Here is an 11,464-nt window from a genome sequence, read left to right as displayed (position 1 = left end):
TGGGTTTTTGTTTTGTCACCAAACCCCTGTCCTTTTGTCACTAGTTTTGTCAGGGGAGACTGTCCCTGAATCTTGGTCTGAGGACAAAGGTTTTCCTGACTTGGCTCAGTTTTTTTAAAGTTAAATTTAATTTTTTTAATTATTGAAAGCACTCACCTTCAGCCCTTTGTAAACTTCAGTCTATTCCTCAATCTCTCCCCATTCCCAATCCCTCCAATTTGCATGCTTCCCATTTAAATTCCCTTTCTTCTCCATCTGATCTCTTTGGTGCCATTCTTAGGTCCTCACTTCTGACTCCATTTACCTCTCCGTGAATTTCCATCCCACAGGTCTAGCCCAACAAGCTGCAGTCCAGCTGTGGAGGTGCATCTTCAAGTGCACTGGCGCCCAGCCTCAGCCTCTTTTCCAGGACTTGACCTCACGTGATTCCCCTGTCCTGCAGATTCCCGTTGGAATATCCCATTACCTCCACTGTTTCCTGCGGCCCACTAAGGAGAAGGGAAAGAGAACTAATGGTTATGTGCCTCTTCAATGTTTTTTTGTTTTGCTTTAAAGATTTTATTTATTTATTCATGAGATAGACAGAGAGAGAGGCAGAGACATAGGCAGAGGGAGAAGCAGGCTCCATGCAGAGAGCCTGATGTGGGACTCGATCCCGGGACTCCAGGATCACACCCCAGGCTGAAGGCAGATGATGAACCGCTGAGCCACCCAGGCGTTCCCTCTTCAATGTTTTGAATGCTGCAGTAGCTACTTGGTAAATGGTATTTAATGTAATATATCATTTTAACTTCTTCTAGGCGGGGTGGCGGAGATTAGAGTATATATGGCACAGAGAGGTAAGGTAACTTGCCCAAATGGAATGCAGCTGGCAGATGGCAAGACTAGGAAGTAAACTGCACTGGTTTTACCATGCAGGTGTGGACCACTGGGGGTTGGGGGGGGTGGGGATACGAGTGGGAATAGCACAGGAGGTTTCAGATTTCCACTGCTCTCTTTCTCTCTCAGCTCACTCTACCATGGCAGGTGGTGTTGGAGGGCACCAGTCACCTCTCCTGGTTTCTTGAGTATTTACAGCATGTTCCAGTACCAGCATGAATTATTTTTCCTATGCACTTTATAGTCTTGTTTATTGCTAATTCCCTCAGTGGCTGAAAAAATTAAAAGTATGTATTTTATGTGGCATATTCATAGTCACTAAACTCCTAAAAGCACTGAAGTAACTAAAAAAAAGGCTAGGAAGTATACAGTGATAACTTAAAGTCTATAACTATTGACCGGCAAATTAGACCTGATCTCATTGTCAACAGAAACCCACTTCTCAGCTCCTCAAATACATATAGAGCAAGAAAGAAACCCCAAATTGAATTCCTCAGTTGTCCTATTTAGGGGGTACCCTGAAGGTAACTGCCTCATTGCCAAAATGCCCAAAGCATAGCTGAACTTTTTGAAATTTTCTATAGGGAATGAATTCTGATGATCCTTTTAACTCTTCACATTTGTTTAGCCCCATACAAAATTTTCCCAGATCACTTTATGGAGAGGGCAAATGCAATTTCCATTCCAGCAGAATTGAAAGACCTATATGTCACTATTTGAGGAGGCAAATTTCAGTTCCAAACATAATTTAGTCAGTTTCTATTACGGAAACTCAAATCATTTTGGATACCTAAGCACTAAAACTGGGAATAATTTTTTTTAATTCTTCTTTTTATCTCCCAAGTCCAGGCAGTTACCATATTCAGCTGCTCTTTCCCTTTCTCTAACCACTTGCTCAGAATGCTTCTCTCTTACCTTGAAAGTAAGGCCAACTTCCTTGGCTCAGCATTCACAGCAGTCACGATCTGGTCTCCACTGATTGCCTTATTTCCCATGACTCTCCCCTACAAGTTATGGTGTCAGAACATGCACACTCTCACTCCTATGCGGTTCATTCCATTCCCCCAAACTGAATGCCCCACTCTTGTAACCCTGAGTCCTTATGTTCCTGTTGTCCTAGCTCAAGACCCACTTTGTGGAAAATTTCCGCATCACATTAGCACACAGTTCTCTCTGCTTTCTTTCTTTCTCCTTTGTCACATAAATCACATAAAACTCTACTTAGTGCAGTGATCCTGAAACCTCCCAAGTGTTCAGCAGACTGGACGAGAGGATGGTCTCTGGAACCAGAGTACCTGAGCTGGTATCCCAACTCTGCTGTTTGCTTGCTGTGTGCCCTTTGACAACTTACTTCTCTGAACTTCAATTTCCTCATTTGTGAAATAAGGGCGATAACTGTATCTCATAGGGTTGTTACATATAAAGTTATTTATCCTTTTATGCAGATATTCTAGCTTTTTAACCTAATGTTTGCTTTTTTGAAGTTAAGTGTTGGCTACTTAGGCCATTCATCCCAACTACCTAAGTTGTTCTGGTTGGGTACAAAGATATACTATGGAGGAATACCTGACAGAGAAAAGCATCATCTTGCAAATGTAAGTTGTAGGACAGTGTGGGTTGAAAAAAGCTCAGAAGGAGAGAAAACAATGCTTGGCCCTGGAATAGAGGTGGGAAAAGGGGGAGCATGGGGGAATGTCTGCAATGCTCCTGGTGGAAAGAGATTTTTGGATCCTTACAGAGGGCAGAGTTGAGAGGATTTTGGCCAGTGGATTGTAGGCCGAGTTCATTTCCTTTGGCAATGGAGTGTCTTTGGCCACCTGGAGCAGCCCCCTGATTCTAGAACACCGGAGAAGCTAGTGCAGCACTCAGGGCCTACGAAGTAGGATGGATGGGTTGCTCATGATTGGCTTGAGGCTCAAGGGGGCAAAGGAGGGGGGACTACCATTTTCCTTTGGGGATGCCCAGTCCTGCTCACTGGTCTTGGACAGGAGACAAAGTTTCCATCTAGTAATGCAGACTGAATTTGACTAGTGCACAAAGGGATGGTGTTACTGGTGTGCATGCGCACTTGTGAGTGTGTGTGTGTGACTGGATTGATAGAGGGTTGTATGTGACAGGCTGTGTGTTTGTGGAGGGCATTCATGCTGGGGAATGAGTTATAAGCGGGAGGAATGCAGGTCAGAGGTCCCCACTGGTGGAGGTGATTGGCTAAGGTTGCAGAACAGCTACAGCTAGGGAAATTCCGTGTTGGGGGGAAGATAGACTGATGGATATGCATTGGGAGGGCACAGGCTGGGTGAGGTTGTGTTAGTTTTCTAGTGCTGTGTAACATATTATCACAAATTTAGTGGCTTAATACAATACCCGTTCATTAGTTCCCAGTTCTGTAGGTCAGAAGTCCAGGCTCAGAGTGGCTGTGTTCTCCACTCAGGCTATCAGAAGGCTAAAATCAAGATGTCAGCTGGGCTGTGTCCTTTTCTGGAGGCTCGTCTTCTCTTTTGGCTTCCATAATTGTTGGGAAAATACAATTCTTTGTGGTTGTAGAACTGAGACCCCCCTTTTCTTGCTAGCTGTTGGCAGGGGCACTCTCAGCAACTAGAGAGCACCCTAGTTCCTTGACACATGGCCCCCTCCATCTGCCCAGTCATGCTTTATGTTGCTGACTTCCTGGACTTAACTTTTTGACCCAGATTTAAAGGACTCATGTGATTAGATGGGGCCTACCTGATTTTAAAGTAAAGAGATTTGGGTGTCTTAATTACATTTGCAAAATCACTTTACAGAAGCACTCAAATTAGGGTTTGATTGAATATCTGGGAGAAGGTGTTTGTATATCAGGGGGCCAAGAATCTTTGGTACTATCTTAGAGTTCTTCTTTTCACAGGGGGATATAGGCTGGAGGGACATATGCAGGAAGATACAGTCTGACGGGGAAAGATGCAAGCTAGGGTGTATTCAGACAGGGAGGGATTCAGGCTGGGGTGACTACAGCTGGGGAGTGATATGGATTAGTAGGGGGAATATGTTTGGGGTATATACATTGGGGAAGATATGGCCTGGAAAGTGATAGAGGCAAAGTGGGATGTGTGTGGCAGGCTTAGAACCTGGGCACCTGGGATGCCTGGGTGGCTCAGTGGTTGAGTATCTGCCTTTGGCCCAGGGCGTGATCCTGGAGACCCGCGATTGAGTCCCACGTCAGGCTTCCTGCATGGAGCCTGCTTCTCTCTCTGCCTGTGTCTCTGCCTCTCTCTCTCTGTGTCTCTCATGACTAAATAAATGAATAAAATCTAAAAAAAAAAAAAAAAGAAAAAAAAGAACCTGGGCACCTGAAACATGGCTATTCTGAATCCGAGTGCTATGCCAGAGGTGTGCCCAGGTGTGATTGGGCGCTTGAAGAAGGGCACTCAGCCCAGCCTAGGCTGTCAGGACAGTTTCCTTGAGGTGATGGTGAAGGTGAGTCCTGAAGATGAATAAGCATCCTTAGCCAGCCAAAGAAAGGTGAGACAAGTGTTCAAGTCAGATAAAAGAACATGAGCCCAGGGCACAGAGGAGGCATCAAAGTAGATTATGATGCTTAGCTGTAAAGCCAAATTTTTGATGAAGCCATTAAATATGTTCTCTCCCCCTGAAACAGGATAATGCCACTGAAGACAGCCCTCTGCAGGAGAGGAAGAGCCTGGGACTACAAATCCAGAGGCATGGGTTCCCTTGTGGGCTTTGTAGTCTCTAGGAGTTTGTGTCTCAGTTAATGAATAAGGAAATTGGAGCAGAGATACACCTCCATAACTATGAAGTGTTTTGAGATCCCTAAATAAGGTAAATATATTGAATGTCTGTAATACTCCAGACACTGTTACAGTCCAAACCTATTTTCAGCGATGTAAGCAATGTAATTGGTTCTAGTTAAGTGAATTTTCATAAAATGCTAATAAATCAGTTAAACAACAGAATAATCTCAGCAATTAAAAATGTTTTCTGACTATTTAAGAACGTTTCTGGGACGCCTGGGTGTCTCAGCAGTTGAGCGTCTGCCTTTGGCTCAGGGTGTGATCCCGGAGTCCTGGGATGGAGTCCCACATTGGGCTTCCTGCATGGAGCCTGCTTCTCCCTCTGCCTACTCTGCCTATGTCTCTGCCTCTCTCTCTGTGTTATGTCTCTCATGAATAAATAAATAAAATCTTTTAAAAAAAGAAAATGCTACAGAATTATGCCAAAACTACCACTCTAAAATCTATCCCCAGAAAATTATTCTTTTCATCATAAACTTGAAATTTGAAGAAAGGGATATCAATCGGTTTGCATCTGCTCTCAGCAAGTTCCTCCAGGGAAAAAAATCCATTAGCCATCAACTCAGGAAATACCTTCTTTTATACCTGAAAATCAATACCTCATCAACTGAATCTGCACTATGTTTCACCTGAAACATTTTTATTGACCATGTAATGGGTGTTAAGGACACTGTGCTAAGTATTTTCCATATTATCTCATTTAATCCTCCCAACAAGTCTAGGATATCAGAACTATTACTGTCTTGATTTAAAGCTAAAGACATGGGCAGCCTGGGTGGCTCAGCGGTTTAGCGCCACCTTCAGCCCAGGGCGTGATCCTGGAGACCCGGGATTGAGTCCTGTATCCGGCTCCCTGCGTGGAGCCTGATTCTCCTTCTGCCTGTGTCTCTGCCTCTCTCTCTCTCTCCTCTCTGTGTTTCTCGTGAATAAATAAATAAATAAAATCTTAAAAAAAAAAAAAAAAGCTAAAGGCATATGTCTAAGCACTTAGATTCTAGAACACATGTTTGCTCTTTTATCCTAGAGGGGCCAAGAATCTCCAGGCAATCTAGGCAGGAAGTTCTCTTTCCTTCTGCAAGGCACAGGCTCAAAGGCAGACAGAGTCTACTATTAGGGAGAGCCACTTTGTGAAAAAGTACCACCTGTGTACTCGTTGGCCTGAAGAGTCATCGGCTTTTTGGGGGAGAAGGTCTATCTCATATCCCTTCCTTAATTATGCCACTGTTCTGCTTCAACCAGGGATGCTGTTAAAAATACTTAGAATGGGGGCACCTGGCTGCTCAGTCGATAGAGCATGTGACTCTTGGTCTCAAGGTTGTGTGTTCGAGCCCCACATTGGATGTAGAGATTACTTAAAAATAAAATCTTTAAAAATATATTTTATTTATTTATTTGAGAGACAGAGCAAGCAAGCGAGCACACATGCCTGAGAGGCAGAGGAAGAGGGAGAAGGAGACTCCCCGCTGAGCAGAGACACCCCTCCCTCACACAGGGCTCAATCCTGCAGGATCATGACCCTAGCTGAAGGCAGATGCTTAACAGACTGAGCCACCTAGGTGCCCCTAAAAATAAAATCTTAAAAAATAATACTTAAGATGGCATGAGCACTACACTAGCCAATCACAGGAGACCTCCGACTGTGCCAGACATCAGTGGGCCCCCCTTTCCTTGGGATGATGGGAAGCTGGTGGGAGAGTTGAGGCTGGAAGAAGATGGCACTGAGAGGACTTAGAGTAACAGCTTGAAATAATGGATTTACACCAAGTGATATGGAAATGCTTCATAATTTTAATAGCTAGTGTGTATGAAGTAAAGCTCCACCCTGAACCAACTGCACTGAGCTTTCTAGAGGAAGGGCTCTTCTCAGATATATCACATCCAGTCCTCAAAGTTTTTCTACCTTCAAGGTTGTTCCTGAAGAAGGCTGGAAGAAGTAAAGAAGGAATCCGAGTCTCCTCTTTATCCCTTAACTTGACTGCTTTGTCCCTCATTTCTCCAGTCAAAAGTCTACCTCTGGGCCTGGAGGCAGAAGTGGAAAAAGAAGAAGAGGGCAGAGGTTACCATCTTTGTCTTGGTTTCTTTCCCTGTGATGGGGAAAATGTTTCTAGCTCCTAATATTTTTATGTTTCGTATCTTTATCATCTGCTTAAGATGCCCTTCATGTCTGCCACATTTCCTTCTCCCAGGTAGGAGGAGAGGGAGAAGAGGTGAAACTAATTGCTTATATTTGTGCCTTGGGCAAAAGAATGGACCTATAAAAGTGCTTATGAATGAATAATGCATTGTACCACGTGGAATTGGGTCATAGTCCTTAAGGCTGCCTCACACGCAGCAACACAGTGGAATTCAAGACTCTGAAATCAAAAAAGATTGGACCAAAGTTCTCAGGCTGGCACCTTTGAGACAGGGAACAATGTCCACAATGGAAAAGACATTAATTTTCAAAAGCAGCAGTATAGAATATGGGAAGCAAGAAGAATGAGGAAAGAAAACCAGAAAAATAGAATTTACAGGAGAATTGGAGTCTGACAGAAGAAAGAAGTTTTTTCTTTTGATGAACCAAGCAGAATCTGATCTGAGTGAAAAGTGCTCATCCATGTGAGATGACTGCTGAGAACAATGTCATAAAATGAACATCAGCTGGCCATGGTAAGTGCCTTAAAATGGTTTTTACAAAGAGAGAAATGGAAGGAAAACAAAACATGTCACGATGCCTGAAAACCACTTATAGAAAGCTCCTAAGAGCAAAAAGAGAAAAGAAAGAACATTACATGATCATGCCATTTATCTTTTTACTGGGAACTTTTTGGAGACAAAGTCATTTCTTCTTTTGTGGTGATGTCTCACACTTTGGACCAGTCCAAAAGTAAGTCATTTTCTCTGTATGAGACGTATTTTCAATCATTCTGATTCTGAAGGAAATTTTTTCGCCTTTGGCTATTTTTGTAAGCAAGTTACGGAGGAATTGCTTTGAACTGATTCTGCAAAATGTGTCTTTTATGTCTACTTTATATTGTAGGTCTTGACAAAGAATAAATAAAACAAAACACATTGCTCCGGCTATTTCAAAGGATCTGAGCCTGGATGGAATATGAGTACTGGATTCAGCTTGAAGCAGTTTCTCCTCCTCCTCCTCCTCCTCCTTTCTTCTTCTTCTTCTTCTTCTTCTTCTTCTTCTTCTTCTTCTTCTTCTTCTTCTGTCTCACATGTAGGGTATTTCTTGTTCATCAGCAACTCCTTTTTATTTTTTCATTTTATTTATTTTTATTTTTATTTATTTTAAAGATTTATTTATTTATGATAGACACAAAGAGAGAGAGAGAGAGAGGCAGACGGGGGGAGAAGCAGGCTCCATGCCGGGAGCCTGATGTGGGACTCGATCCCGGGGCTCCAGGATCACGCCCCGGGCCAAAGGCAGGTGCCAAACCACTGAGCCACCCAGGGATCCCCTATTTTATTTAATTTTATTTTTATTTTTATTTTTTTATTTATTTATTTTATTTTTTTTATTTTTAAAGATTTTATTTATTTATTCATGAGAGACAGAGGCAGACACACAGGCAGAGGGAGAAGCAGGCTCCATGCAGGGAACCTGATGTGGGAGTTGATCCCGGGACCCCAGGATCACCCCCTGGGCCGAAGGCAGGCGCTAAATCACTGAGCCACCCAGGGATCCCCACAACTCCTTTTTAAATGCATGTGAACTTTACCAATTACAAGGATCACAGACTTGTGGTTAGAAGGGGACTTGAAATATCAGTTGGTTCAGTTCCCTAGCTTCAGAGAGGAGAGATATATATTAATCCCTCCTCATAGAATGCAAAAAATAATTAAATCCTGAGTCTCAGAGCCACTTACATTGAACTATAGCTCCCCAATTTATATGAGATTAATATACAAATTCTGAAGCTCATCAAACTTCCTTCTTATGTCAGTAGTACTCAGTTTGTGCTCTATAATTGTAAAATGGTGAGCATTACTATGTTTATTTTGGTAATAGGCTTATGGCCATAATTAAATAGTCAACAAATACTTTTTTGAACAGCTGCTATGTTGAGGACTGCTGTAGTTGTTGTGGGAGATGTGAGACTATATAAAACACACTGTGTGAATTCAGAGAGCTTACAGTTTTGGGGGAGAGGAAGGAAGATGGTTAGATAACCCATGTACTAACGATATTAAGATGCAGACTTTCCACACAGGCTTTATCAGTTCCTCTCTATAGTAGTATAGTGAAAAAAGATGATAAAGAGTGAGCACTACTTTTAGATTATTGAAGAAGTATATGAGGAAATTGTATATTATGTATTATTGGTAGTATTTATGTGTGTATAACCATTTCCTCTCAGCTAAATTCAACACTTGTGAAGTTGAGTTCAACTGTATGTCTCTACATATACCACATACTTTCCACAAAACAAAAACACTTGTTGATTGATTAACCATGGAACTAAACTCAATACCAAAATGCATAGCCTACATTAAATGATTCACTGCTCATTGCTTAATGACTATGAGACACAGACATCATTCTGCTTTCAGCTAAGCCAGTTTGGCCTGAAGAATCAGCCAAAATGTGCAGAGACAGGGAATTTAGCAGGAGATTGAGTGCTACAGTGAAGGAAATTCTTTAAAATTTTTTTTTTGGCAATGATGTCCATGCCATATTTAAAACTTATTAAACTGTTGTTCAGATTGTTAGTATTATTCTGGTTATGAGCCTCCAGTACATCTTCATTGTAATGGTATTGACATTCCATTGAGAGTATCCTGTTCTCTGCTTTTGCTGCCAGGTACTGTAGAATATTCTTGGGTATTTTGAGTATGATGTTAATACCTGCACCATATTTTTAGAAAGTAAAATAAGCAACATTTGTTGGCAGGGAGATAATAAATAATAATGCAGTTAGCCACAGTAAATATATTTGGTAGTTTCCCCAGATTCACAAATACTCCTATAATTTCCTTGTTGAGTGAGCAAATGGTGTTTCATCAGGAACCCCAGCCAGAATGAAATGAATACTTTTTTAGAAATCTAGAACAAAAGAGAGTATATAACTTCTCTCACTAATCTATTCCTGTCTCTAAGACCTTTTTCTGATAAAAGTGCTTCCTTGAGCCTGAGCTTTGCCCTGCCTAGTAAAGCCATTCTCTTTAATTCTATCCTTAGTAGAGGCAGAGAAGAGTAAAGAATCTTTCTTTGCAGTAAAGGCTGTAGGTAATGTGTACCGCTAAGTCAATAATAAATATCTCATGCCCATTATTTGAGATAAGGAATCTATTAAAATCATCGATTTATTTACCATTAGGCATATAAAGAAAGAGACAAGGATAGAGATGACTCTTTTGTCTGACAGAGTGAAAGGCAATTCATAGCTTTTCTAGAGTTATAAATATCATCTTGAATATATTCACAATGACCAATTCATTTAGGATTAAAGAGTATATTCCATAGGAGATATTAGACCTTTGATGTTCCAATCTCTTAAAAAGAATTTTTACCATTTCATAAGGACATTATTTATGGCTGGGGGAAAAAGGATGAGATTTCTTTCTTGTAAATGTTATCATCCTTGACTTTATCTAAAATGTTTCTGTTTAAATGGCCTGCGCTGTTAGAAATTTTGTTTTTGTACCTGCATTCATAGTCCTTTCCTCTCTTATCATGTTTTTTCAAGGCAACAGACGAAATTCCATTTGTTAGAATTGAATCAGAAGGTTCAGGGCCCAATGAAATCTAACAGTTAACTAGATAATGTAGAAAATAACAGATTTTTAAAAGAAGGGAATTTAAAGCATATAATATTTGCTTCTATACTGATAGGTTTCTTCGGGAGAGTAGAGAAGCAAGAGGGTTCATCTGGGTATTTGCATAATAGGAGTTACAAAAAAATATAGATAAATATAGTGGGCTGTTAACAGTTGAAAGCAACTACGGTGTATATAAATCTGCTGTTCCAAAGCCTTCTTTAAGAAAAACCATTTGCTTATTGGATTTATTCTACTTACCCGTTTTTCCAATAAATGGCATACTAAAGACATAATTTAGTATGAAGTAAAAATCTAAGCTCATTAACACTGAAATAGGTCATGTCAAGTATTCTGAGGATTTTGGATGCCATGAAAACATCTATCAGAATGAATAGAACAGATCTGCCATCATTACCATTATTTACATCATCATCACCATAACCATCAAATATTTATTGAATACCCGGAGTGAGTGGAGTATTCTTAGCAAGACAGTTTCACACTGAAGTCTAATCCTGGGAATTTCTACTTAAAAAATTAAAAGCAACTGAGAAGTCTCCAAAACAATTAGGGTCTTGAGAGTAGCTGGGCAGAGAACATTGGAAGATGCTGAAAAGCTTGTGTTCATAAACTTTTAGGAAGGTCAGAAGAAAAGACTATCTTTTGTAGTGAAGATTTAAATATGCAATTTTCAAATGACTCCTATTCTACATAGCAGCTCCTGTCCTTCTTCTTTAATGGCAGAACCTCTTTGCTGGGTGCCTTGGGAACCTGTAAGATCAAAACATCAAAGGAAGGAGTTTTAGAGAGTTCAAAAACGAAGGGAGGGGAGGCCAGAGGGTTAAGACAGCAATAGTTGTGAGGTGATTTCCAGGTAAACTCAGCCTTCCAGGAAGATTTTTCCTCAGATGCTTCTCTCATTCATTTTGTTCTATTGCCTCAAGTCCTTGTTGCTGGTGTAATTTCAAATGAAAACAAAACAAACTAAAACTGAAAACATCCTCAGGAAACAGTGGTGCAGTCTGGGGAAGTCCTGCCAGCTGGTT

At 41.1% G+C, this 11,464-nt stretch overlaps 1 protein-coding gene across 2 annotated transcripts in view; it reads left to right on the top strand.

Annotated features, from left to right (window-relative positions):
* ARMH4 (armadillo like helical domain containing 4) overlaps positions 1–11,464 on the top strand; it is a 163,020-nt gene that overhangs the window by 19,685 nt on the left and 131,871 nt on the right. The window contains exons 4-5 of one of the 2 annotated variants that reach the window (XM_077909435.1): positions 330–757; positions 4,514–4,695. The gene's annotated coding sequence lies outside the window, so the exon portion shown is untranslated. The remainder of the gene's footprint in view (positions 1–329; positions 758–4,513; positions 4,696–11,464) is intronic. The other variant, XM_077909436.1, reaches the window with a different exon arrangement.

Source organism: Canis aureus, chromosome 9 (genome assembly GCF_053574225.1).
Source record: "Canis aureus isolate CA01 chromosome 9, VMU_Caureus_v.1.0, whole genome shotgun sequence".
In the NCBI taxonomy this organism is placed as follows: domain Eukaryota; kingdom Metazoa; phylum Chordata; class Mammalia; order Carnivora; family Canidae; genus Canis; species Canis aureus.
Note: the sequence above shows the minus strand (reverse complement) of the source record. Positions and strands in the feature narration are given on the sequence as shown.